We start from the raw sequence: 12,716 nt of genomic DNA, 5'->3' as shown, positions 1-12,716 counted from the left end.
ATTTTATCTTTGTTCTTTCCAGCAAAATTAACGAATTAAATTTGAATTTTAAATATTCATTTTGAAATATTTTTAAAATACTAATAATACGTCTAATAATATTTTATCAATATCCTTTTTTAAAAATAAAATTGACGAATTAAATTTAAACAATTTTAACACGAAGAATTAGACCTAAGTTATTATCATACATAATTCGCAATATTATTCTTTACGTCGTACATTCCTCGAGTTTGCACATGCAGTCTTATCGCCGGATCCGTAATATCAAGCTCATTAAGGGCTGACCAATTAGCTGCAGCCGCACGCAACGGATCATTGCCCGGATTAAGACCCCGTCGATTGGGCAGATCTTTTATCTATCTCAATCGATTTCCGTTTTAATCCACTCTCACAAGACTACGAGTTATATATAGCTCGTTTTACGACTATTAATTACGAACAAAGGAATAGACCGAATCATTTCAATAAGAGACAATTGTAGGTAATGCGCACAATAACAATTAACGTTTGCATCCTCGTTCTATTAAGATACGGACATTAGCATGACACAGTAGATAATATTTAACGATCCACGATAATGGCAATACATGAATGCTTATTACTATTAAGTGACGAGAGAGAGACCACACAAAACGAATGCCACGTTATAATTGCACCGTGACCATCAGAAATCTGAAATTTGGCTATCACCACATAATTTGCACTTAATCACGGGATCGTCACAAAGATCAAGCGCAATTGGGATTTCTGTAATACCTATTGATTGTTTTCCACTTACAGGAATTCTTATTTTCGTACACGTCAATATTTATATTTTCCCCCTTTTTTCCTTTACCAAATTTAATTCTTTAAACCGACAAAAACAATTATGATTGATTTTTTTTCACTTATAATAATATTGTCTTAATCAATTCTTTTTGCACTTTTCATAACAATAACTTTCATAACAAAGAAAAAAGTAACAAAGAAGATTAGATAGCAATTGTTCCTATGTTTAATACTTAATAAATATATAATAGAAAGATTTAAATTTTTCTTTTACATATCCAAATCTTTATATCTCAGGAATTATAATAAATGAGAATGAAAAATCCGCTGAATGTAGAAGCACGATTCAATATACGTGAATTATAACTCACATAAATTTCCATGTCGAGTTGTTGCAATATATGCGAGCTTGAAGTCTACGGAAGAGCATGATACATGTTTGCTCTTGCGGCAGGACCTGTCGCGAATAATCCTAACAATATAGGCGACGATTTTGCGGGCCGAGTATACTAAATCGCGTGCAATGCGCGACTCGACGGTATGCGCCGAAAACAGCATTGCCGACACGAAATTATGTGGAATGTTTCACGAATGAATTTCTAAGACCCGAGGGGGGTCTCTCCCTCTAACTAGCGGCTCGTGGCGTCAAGTTATTCCAGCTCAGGGGAACAGGGCACGTCGCGTAGAGAACACGCGACATGTGCAAGTTGTCGAGGAAGGTTGGTTAACGGTACGTATAAATTGCTTGGAAAGATAATACTTACACAGTGGGTTTACTATTTAACTGAAAATATTTGTGTTATAAATAATGATAAACTAGAAATGAGTAAGAGAATTATATAACTGGAACTCTCTCTCTTTAGAAAATAAGATTTTTATATAGTTTTATATAGTTTTATTTAATTTGTGTCAATATTTTATCTATCCAGATTTAAATTCTAAGGAGTTACAGTTTCTGGTTTGTAATTTTGTAAAAATAAAATGTATACTTGTAAAATTAAGATTTTATAAAATAATAGTGTCGTATACAATTAAAATATATATAGCTTCATTTATATAAAAAATTATTTTTTCTTTACTCTTAATTATTCTGTAATTATTTATTGAATTATTTAATTAAAGAATAATTAAATAATTCAATTAAATAAATAAAATTGGAAAATAATAAAATAATGAAATAAATTAATTTTTTAACTTCACTTTTCTGTACGACAAAGTTAAATAAAATTATACTTATCTTATCAAAAATACAATAGAGAGGCTTAAACTTTCATGGTAAGTAAATTTGAGATTGATAATATGTAGTTCAATATACATACATATATTATGAATTAAATTTATGTTGAGAGTTTGGGATATTTTGACGTCAGTTCTCCTCATATGCAAAGACGATAAGTTTCCTGTATTGGTTGCGAAGCAAGTGAAGTGCCTACCTTGTGATCATTATAAATTACGCGTAATTATGCTAAACTGAAAACGGCACACCCGAGCTGAAATTGTGCGGAATGTTGTCTGCACAGATTGCTAAGGCGGATGTTTCCTTGAATTATAGCTGTAATATTCCCTTTAGCCATTTCTTGCAAGGCTAACTGAATTTTAATGTTATACCTATATCTTCACTTATTGTTAGAATTATTTCTTCTCGCATGCTACGAGTGAATAAACTTAGATCAAATCTTAATAAATCACTTAATATTCTCACAAATTGCATCTTTTATGATAAAAAAATTATTGCAAAATTATGATCTCTGTGAACTGCACTTGCCGTCATTCTTTCTTATGCGTTTATTAATCAGTTTCTATATGACAATTTTGAGCGATATACATAAGTCGATAGGAACAAAATATATTCCTATCGACTTATGTTTTTTTCATTAAAAAATTAATTTATTCTATTATATGTTTTAATTCTATTTATTTTTTTGAAGAAAAAAACATATTGTTTGAATATTTTAAAATTTTTCTTAACTCAAGTAATTTATTTTATTAACTATAAATATTTTTTGTTTCATGAATTCTAAAGACATTATTAAAAAAATTTTAAACATTTTCCTCTCCCTAAATCTTTCCCAAAAAATAATACATGTCTTTTTTATAAGAGTTTTTGTATGATTTTTTGGGAAAGATTTAGGGAGAGGAAAATGTTTAAAATTTTTTTAATAATTGCTTTAGAATTTTTTTAATATATACTATTGCAAATAGCTTAATGGTAAGTAACATGCTTCTGAAATGAGTGGTCAGCGGCGTTAGTAATGTTAAGCGACAGCTATGTAATTTAAGCGCCACATAAATCCACAAATGTTGCCGGTCGGTGGTCAAAGATGAAGTCGCGAGACTCAGTTTCGCATTGCATTCCGTAAGCGGGATTCCAGAGAGTGGCGTGTGGTGCGAGAGTCACGCATGCACATACATTCCCTGGGGAACCACAAAGAAAGTTGCGTGGAATGTCGAGAGAGTCGCAGACACGTAAATCGCTCTACGCTCTCTCGTACATATAGGTGTGTACACCCGCGTGTAAATATAGAACACCGTCCCGAAATATGTCTTTCAGTCCGCACTTAAAATCGTTGCTTCCGCCGGCGATCCGTCAGAGTTCCCACTACCCTAAGGGCTGCATTGGATTGCCGCCACCATGATTTTTAAAAGCGTTACGGCAGTATAGATCAATCACTTTATAAGCAGTTGGAAGAGAAGAAATTTTTGAAGAAAAATATTTCAAGAAACGCATTTCGAGAATGTAATAATTTGTAAGCACGTTTTCTCCTTTCATTTCTGCGTTAATCACGCAAATGCAAAAAAGTACGCAGAGTGTAACTTTAATTACTACACAAGTTGTTAAAGAAACGTAAGTACTTCATAGCAACATACAAGACATTATATATACCTTAGAATTTTATTTTATTAATAATTGGTACATAAAAACAGTTTTTGATAGTTTAATATAATTTAGAGATTTAAAAAATGAATTTAAATAACTAAATAAGACGTACATATGTATGTATAATGGACATCTTACATATAAATATGCATCAATTAATTTTTTGTAGTTTATTATTATGCTAAATTACATATTAAAATATAAAAGAGAAAGAAAAGAATTTCTTCTTCAATTACTATTATCAATCTAATTTGGTGATTTTTCTTCTTTTTCTTCTCTTATATTGTAGAAGAAAGATAATTTCATTCAATATAACAAATAGTTTTATTCAATATAATGTTAAACTAATAATTTTTAATATTCGAACAAATTTCAACTCTCTCTGAATCATTTTCACTATAAAATTATTCGATAGCTTTCGTCGAATCAAGAGAATTTCTCAAGGAAGCGATAGAACAAAAAAAGGTGTATCGATCCATGCAATCGTTCGGGCGTGAAACCAGCGAAGTCATCGGATAGGTAGATCAGATTCTCAATCGAGCAAAGCCACGCGAGAGAAGGCCACAAGATTAACGGTGCACGAGCCATTGATCTCGAATTTATTCAGTTTGTATCCCGATAGACCCGTCTGTCGTTAACAGGTCATTCACTGTCACTGAAGTATGTATATATTATATTAATAGTAGTAATTTCATATAATATACTTTTTTTATTATTCTTTAGCACTGACAAGCATTTCTTAACTGAATGAGAAAGCAATATATTTGTATCTTAACTTTTTCATTCTTGTTTCTTGTGGGAGAAAAAAGATATTTGAAATTCGAGTTTTAAACGTAAAGTAATGATATAAATTTTTCTTTTACTCTTCAAAGGAAATTTAAACGAGATGATGCATAGGTAAGTGTGACCTATCCTATTGCAGTTTGTTAGACGTCAACCTTCAATTATTTACAACCATTTGTATGATGTGATACGACGGTCACGAAAGGTTTTGAACGCGGATCTTGAAAAGGTGAACAGGCTTTCGCATTTACATTGTTACTCGAAAGGATGATCAAGAGAATATAACGCGAAAGTTCCTCATTTCTTCATCGATTCATGCCAATGTGAAAGGTGTGGTCAGCTAAATAAATGACTTTTTACCTTGTATTAAGGTTAATCGGACGAGAATTGCCTTTCGCCTTTATTAAAGAATTGTATACAAAAGAGTACTTTTCTGATTATACGAAATGCTGGCAACAATGTAATTAAAATCACAGATATTAGGAGAAACTTTATTATACTTACAGGATTGTGTATATTCGAGTAAAATTATTATACATAAAAGGTTAAAGTTACTGATAAATAAAAAGTTAAAAAAAAGAGTAAAGTTACTTATAAACAAAAATATAAAGTTTATCAATCGGCATATATACATTAAATTTATGTTTCTTAACTTTTTATTATTATTATATTATTTATTACACATTATTTACCATTATTATTAATAAATAAATAATTATATAAAAAATATTTCAGCTATTCATCACATCAAAAACCACATTTATGGCGGCTGTGTATGAGATTTTAAAGCAATTTTTGAAATTTTACAGTATTATTTGGATTAATTATTATTTATTTGAATAATTAAGTAATTGATAGCCATCACGCATCGTCTTATAGAATTAGCGCAAAAATCTTTGGACCGTTAATTAGAATCAGTTATTCAATTATGTAAACATAAAACTTCAGGATCTGACGGAGTCGATAGTAAACTATAATATTGATGTTCAAACACACACGTTAATTACACGAATTTGATGTGCTAAGAAAAGAAAATTGATCTCTCCAGTTACGGTAATAGCTAATATTTCTTCCTTCGTATATACCATCATTAGTTCACTAGCGCAATTAGGAATTGACGAAAGCAAGTTCAGCTGGCGGCCGTCACGCACAGCGGACTCTATAACAATCGGAAGATGCCTACAGCTCGTGCATCGGAGGTCAATTGAATGCGACCTGGCGCTACAACACGTTGGCGGTCAATAATTGTAATCCGCGGGATTAGCTGCAGCTGCTGTGTTCAACATGCAGTTATCCCGTTTCTGGGAACGTACATTGTAAATACGCTTTCGAACGTATATCGTAAGAATAGATGTGTCTGATTTCCTATTATTAAAGATACACGCGCGGGAATGTTTCTCTAATCATTAATAATCGTATACATACATTACATACTTATCATTTACCATATGGCGGGGTTTAATCTTCGTTTAGTATCAATTGCAGAAATGCTATTGTTCGGAATCTAGACTGTTTGAGAATATAAACAGTGTATATACACAGGGAATATACGTGTATACATATATCTTACCTCCTTCTAGCTAGAAAATAATTTTATATTTGTTAATAATTTTCGAAAACTTAGATAAGTACGGAGCAAAAAAAAATTAAACTAAATTGTATTAACTTTTTATATAAAAAAATATGTAATCACATATATAATATACCTTCGGCTCTGTTCCGATCGGCTCGCGTATCATTACAATCAGGTTTTATTATTCTGTCGGACTATTGCGACATCTTTATAGGTTGAAAGTTGAAACATCGTTATTATTGTAACAGTCGGTCATCAAGATAAAGCGGCTCACGTATTAGATACCACGGAACGGATTCTAATCCCATTTATAAAGTACATTGCGCCACAAAAGAAGGTGCGCTGCCAATGGTGTAACTTTCTAACACAGAAAGCGAGAGTGCACCTGTACCTTCGGTCTCACTCGTCAATTTTTGTGAAAAGACTAATTTAAAAATACTTATGCCATCACAGCAGTAATTTTTATTCGCTCACTGTTTCATAAATCTGTCGATGTTGATGCTCGATTATTGATCAGTGAGAAAGGAAAATTATGCATATTCCATTCCTCGTAACGTAAGAAGAAAAGAAGAGAATGGAAATTACTATATTGTTTGAAAAATCCTTGACAGTGAGAGGGAGAAAGTTTCTTTAGCTATCCAAAGAGATTAACAGTATATATGGAAGAACATTTCTCAAACAGTTAATGACTGCTTCCTCGATGATACGCTGACGCAGTGTATTGTCAGCAAAAATTACGAATTGTTCATTACATAGAATTTCCTAAATACTCGTCGTTTTTTTTTACGAAAAAGTTATATTTAATATTTTTAAACTTATATCCATTATCTATTAGATAAATAATATTTATCTTCTTGTCAAATAAATCAGATTAACTAAACGGATTACATGATTTAAGTAATGCCACATAATTAACATTATAATTGGAAAACAAGATAAAAAAGTACAGTTTCTTAATATTCTTGAAGCAATTTACAAAGTATATGACTTATTCAAACTTTGTATTTCTCAGTTATTTTAAACTATTAACGAATTTCGGAATCATCTTCTTGACGTTATCGCGCAAAAACTATCGCAATGAGGCAATCTTCAATCTGATGATGCATTGCCGCACTACGCCGAGAGTCTGTCTTCTATAATTACACGCCGCCGATGAAGCCGCGACGGAAGATGTTTATCAAAATGCATAAATCGTTTTGCACTCTCATGCACATTGAATTTCGATACGCAGTGACTGGAAGTGACTAGCTGAATCTCGCAATGATTTCTCACAGCTTCTGCAGTAACAACACAGTACTCCAAACACTTCACGTAAACGACGTAACAGTACATTGCATTGCAATTACAAAAGCGATCTCGGATATATTTTTGCTGTGATTATATAACATTGGTCTGCAAATCGTTTTACAGAAAGTTATTAAAATGTGAATTTTATGATTTTGCACCAGAATTACATTCGTTTTGCATTTTTTTAGTAATTATAATAATATAATTACGATTGATTAGTATAATCATTTGAAAGAAACAAAATGATCTAAACAACATATTTTAGACGAAAGTATACATATATATAAAGATTTTATTTCGTACACGGAATGTACAATTTATTATTAATTTTTCATCAGGCGTAGTGTCTAAACATTTTCACAAACATCTCAATTTTCGATGTTGAAATAAATTACTCCAAAAGCTATCTTTACAAGAACATCAATCGCAATATTAAATGTTCTATTTGAATAGGAATACATCTTTTCAAAATTTCTGGATTTTTAATCTTTTTTCACTTTTTGTTTCTCAAGTAGCACACAGTGGAAATGCAATTCAACGGGATTTTTAAGCCCGTTAGGGAATTCCACGCTAACTTCCGCTTTCCACGTCAAATCTTACCGCAAGCTGCTCGAGAAAATTTACGTAGGATGTTTGCTACGTTGAGTATCAATCTCAAAAGATTCCATGCTTGGGTGAAATGATAATTAGCGGCCTTGTGCTTTTGCGTGTACGTTAAATATGTCAACTACTTTGTGGTTTTCCCCTCGCATGTTTAATTTCACGGTCGTTTCATCTCGACCTGTCGCACTTGAAGAGAGTGAGATCATTAAAGATTACACTGAACCGGCTTAGTAGCATTATTTGCATTGACAAGACACAATTAAATATAGGAAAGCAGATATCCTATCTAAAGTATGTCAACCGAATTAAAAATGTGTTATCTATAAAATCTCACAACTTCAAAAAATATTACAACTATACTAACTTTCAAAATTATAATTATAACAGAATACAATTTTCCTTTCAAATGTCTCTCTCTCTTCAAAATATAAAAGAATAAATGTATCTCCAATTTCATGATTCTCAATACCAAAATATTATAAGAAGTCCGTTTTTACGTAGTCTTGGTAACTTGAACACAAAGAAAGAACTTTCTGAAAATTACAAAAAACCTGATTCGTCGTCCAATCTTACGCTAGAAAAATTTTTATTACAATCCGTAAATATACGATAGATAAATCGTCAAATGCGGTCACTGATATTCCGCGGTGATAAAGACAATGACCTGCTTAACGAACAATAAAAGAATTGGTGTCAATATTACAATGTCAAGTCACCGTAGACGGATGCCGAATACAAATAATCACTAATACTATCAACGTAATATCATGATCCGTTTTTTCTTCATTGCATGTATAATATTTAAATTAAATGCCTACATTGAATCCGATCATTGTACTAAACAAGAATAATTTTAAAATAAATTTTATTTTATATTAAAGATGCTTAATATAAATAATTGTTACTCAGGTTGAGAGTTGGCTTTGAAAATAATGTTCCAAACGACAATACTCAATCATTTTTATATAGCTTTAAATGAGTTTTTTTTTTATATAAAAGCTATTAAGATTATACATATAGACTATGAACAAAAACACCTAATGTTTCATGTTTCTTTCTCGTTGCAATTTATCTTCTAAACATTTAAATTAATAATCACAATTAATAATCAATCTTTGAGAAACTCAAATACTTTTGTTTAATAATTGCCCTTTTAATATATGTATATATTGCGGATGAATAATGAATAATATTACGATTTAATTTAGGAACAAGTTTCGTGAATAAATCGGATAAGTTTGTTGCCAAGCCTCGATAAACAGCATTATTTTTGCAAAAAAAATGTCACAGAAACACAACTGTCTTCGAAAAAATAATAACGAGAAAATCTTTATGCGTTCTTGCTTTTCTATAGAACATCGCGAGCTAAAAACTGGTTTCTTATCATAAATTGTTTTCATACACATATATATATATATGTGTATGAAAACACTATATATATATGTATATAGTGTTTTAGTATTTAAGTATAATTGCTTATTACATTTATTAACAGCTGTAATTGATTTTCGAATGGTGAGAACCGTGAAGAGAAAAATAATAAGTTCCTTATTATTCATTTTTCTACTACGAATTCTCACGTTAGAAAAAGAAAAGAATGTATCCAGAAGAACGATAATATTTCCGTAACTTCCCGGCTTTTCAATGTTCAGTATTACTTACAATTAGCGATCAGCAATATTTTGTCTAGTGTTTCTTTGCTTAAATAACGTAGCTGTTTGCTATACGTTTGTTATCGTATGTATGTACAACGTTGCATGATTACGAAACAGGAAAATTGCGTTTATAAATACAGCACGATGCTAAGCTCTCAAGATATCGTCATCATTAATGTTTTAAAGAAAAATATTTGCGATTGATTACAAATGAAGTCTCGATATATGTAGATCTCTCAGATGCGATGATGTTAATATCAACTTTTAGCTATATTCTTTTAACATTAAAATATAAAAATATACTTATGATATACTGTATGCTTTTGATATAAAATGACATACTAACAATGAGTGTGAGACACTTAGACGTTTTTTCAAAGGTCATTTCTATTTCTAATTTTTGAAAATTAGTTAATCTGTCTAGTAAATTTGAACACATTAGAATATTTTTTTTCTTTAGTGTAAAGAACAGCATTATCCAGCAAATGCAATAATAACAAAAAGTTCATACTGGACATACCAGATTCAAATTTATCGTATATTTTGTTAAAGGTTCTAGGTATTATGGAATATCCTTTTTCTTTAAATTCAAAGTATATAAAGTATATACATATATAAAGAATGTTTTTATAGGCATAAAATTTATCAAATAAATTTTTGAGATAATAAACTCATTTATCGCTAATCGAATGCATTAAAATCGATTAAAGATTTAATTATGCAGTTTACTCTTTTTCAAATTATTAAGCTTGAACTTGCAATTAGTGACAAGATGTCTTTAGAACAATGACAAGAATATATCTTTAGTTTTTTTTTAATAAAATTATATTTTTATTTTACAATTAAAAATGGTCAAATAATATGTAAATGATCAAATTATGTAAAATATATTTATGTATCGTTTGCAGCTCTTATAATTGTTATAATTCACTTTTATAAATAATGTAATCTATAAAAAATATAATTCATGTAAATCCTGGAAAATTTTGAAGATTAATATATATTTTTATGTAAATCTTAATGTCTATTTATTATGCCTTTGTTATAATGTAATATTATATTTATTACCTTTTGCCATGTTTCAGAAATAACAACGATTAGCTAGATTATACTTCAAATAATCATCAAGATCTTCAAAGAACTCAACGTGGGAAATAAAACAATTACAATCAGAGAGAATATGTCCCATGGGATTATGCCGGAATAAGAGTGAGTTCAAGTAACTGTGCGATTCTTTAAAGCCAAAACGATATAGAGATATTCGCCGAGAATTTAGGGAGAGCACGATAATGAACCACACCGGAACTCTCAAGCTTGTACACGGCGACCTAGTTGTATCACGATGACACTATGACACGCCAACCGGGTCAGAGAGTGTATAATGGATCGTTACATTTTACTTACTATCACTAATTCTTGACTCAGTACATATCAATATACCATGCACTGTAATACTGATTGATAAGCTTGATTTAATCTTAAACGACCATACACACGTCATAATTATATTGAGAAAATATAGATCCTATACTAATTTTGTCTTTGCCAAAATTTTTGACTCTTTAGTAATTTTTATTTTTATTCTAAATTTGTATTGTGAGTATGTATATGTGCGTAGATTTACTTTCTTTGTTCTATCACATGCAAAATTAAATAAATTATTCGTTGCAATCCAAAAATATAAAATTGCATTAATTATATATTATTTATATTTCTATAATTTTAATGTGTATGTATGTGTTAGAATTAATCGTACAATATAAATAGTAATTTCATATATATATTTAAATTCTCTTTCTTTTTTACTTTGTAAATTTTATAATTACGTTACAAACATTCAAACTTTTTTGTAAAATTCATTTTGTTTAAAATAATAAATTTCAAATTATTTACAAAACACTACCATACCATGTTGATCGGTATTCAAATAATTTTTCTATCGCTCTAATGTAATGCTGTCACTCACCTTCGTCTTGCCGCGTGGTATTGATTATGACACTTAAATTTATCTTTATAAAGTTACAAGCAAAGAACAACTCGATCACAACGTGTGTTAAACGATCTCGGCGCGAAGAAACTGACGACGTATCGCGGGTCGCCCGCTCATCTAGAAAAAAGTTAGGAAGCACGAACGCTTCCGGCAGCGTGTTCTCGTTATCAGTGAAAGTCGTCCGTGTTCGTGTTATAAACGTGCATATAAACGGTGTCAGTGTAAATCCTTTCGATGTCGAAGAAGCAAACTGACGACTTTCCATTTCTGCTGATCGTAATTTTACTTTCGGGAAAACACTTATCTTAGCGATAATTCTACAATAATACTTTAAAAGCTGATAGATATCTTTTATTAAAACCGCAATGCGCTTTTTAAATACCACAAAATTAGGCAAATAAAATATATAATTCTTCAATGTTAATATACATAATCTGTGCTTTAGTTATCAATATATATACAATATATATATATATTTCTCATAATACAAACTCTTTAAAGCTAATATGTATATATATAGTCATAAAATAAATACCTAATAAATTTCCATAATGACAGTTTAACTTTTTGATAGCATTTAATTCATATACCTTATTATTAATATCTTTATGACACATATGTTTTGTAGAGAGACACTATCTTATCATATTTATCGCATGTAGTCTTTATCAATTTATAAGAATGTAGATTAAATTAAAAATTCAAATTATTATCAACCAAGCAATAGATCAGTTATTACTCACTCGCGAACGTCAATTCTTTTAGTTTCTTAGAAACGTCAGACAAGCTATCGAATGTTTGACTGATAAAAACATGTGAATGCGAACATCAATTCTGAAACAAAAAGAATCAAACATCCGTCATTGTCATTAATGATCTCTAAAAGCATAGTAAATAATAAACAGTAATAAGATTATATTATAATGATTGATAATATTTAGTAAATTATAAATGTTATTTCATTAATGAAAGTTGTAATTGTATGACAAAAAATTTTAAATTTATAAAGTTATTACACGTATACATACAGTAATTATAATTATATTCGTAACGTGAACGTTGTACACTATGACAATTTTAATATAATTACAGTGTTGTTTAATATACTAAATAATCGAATTTATTCTGTGATTTTACAAATATTTTAATTATACGATGCTCCTTTTGATAGTTTTA

The 12,716-nt window shown here is 29.9% G+C and overlaps 1 protein-coding gene across 2 annotated transcripts in view; it reads right to left on the bottom strand.

Moving 5' to 3' along the window:
* Window positions 1-12,339, bottom strand: part of LOC108726418 (probable pathogenesis-related protein CaO19.6200) — a 39,666-nt gene extending 27,327 nt beyond the window's left edge. The window contains exon 1 of one of the 2 annotated variants that reach the window (XM_018453979.1): window positions 12,284-12,339. The gene's annotated coding sequence lies outside the window, so the exon portion shown is untranslated. Of the gene's footprint in view, window positions 1-11,516; window positions 11,729-12,283 lie in introns of those variants that run through there. The other variant, XM_018453980.1, reaches the window with a different exon arrangement.
* Window positions 12,340-12,716: the final 377 nt, after the last annotated feature.

Source organism: Mycetomoellerius zeteki, unplaced genomic scaffold (assembly GCF_001594055.1).
Source record: "Mycetomoellerius zeteki isolate Tzet28-1 unplaced genomic scaffold, Tzet1.0 scaffold415, whole genome shotgun sequence".
Classification (NCBI taxonomy): Eukaryota; Metazoa; Arthropoda; class Insecta; order Hymenoptera; family Formicidae; genus Mycetomoellerius; species Mycetomoellerius zeteki.
Note: the sequence above shows the minus strand (reverse complement) of the source record. Positions and strands in the feature narration are given on the sequence as shown.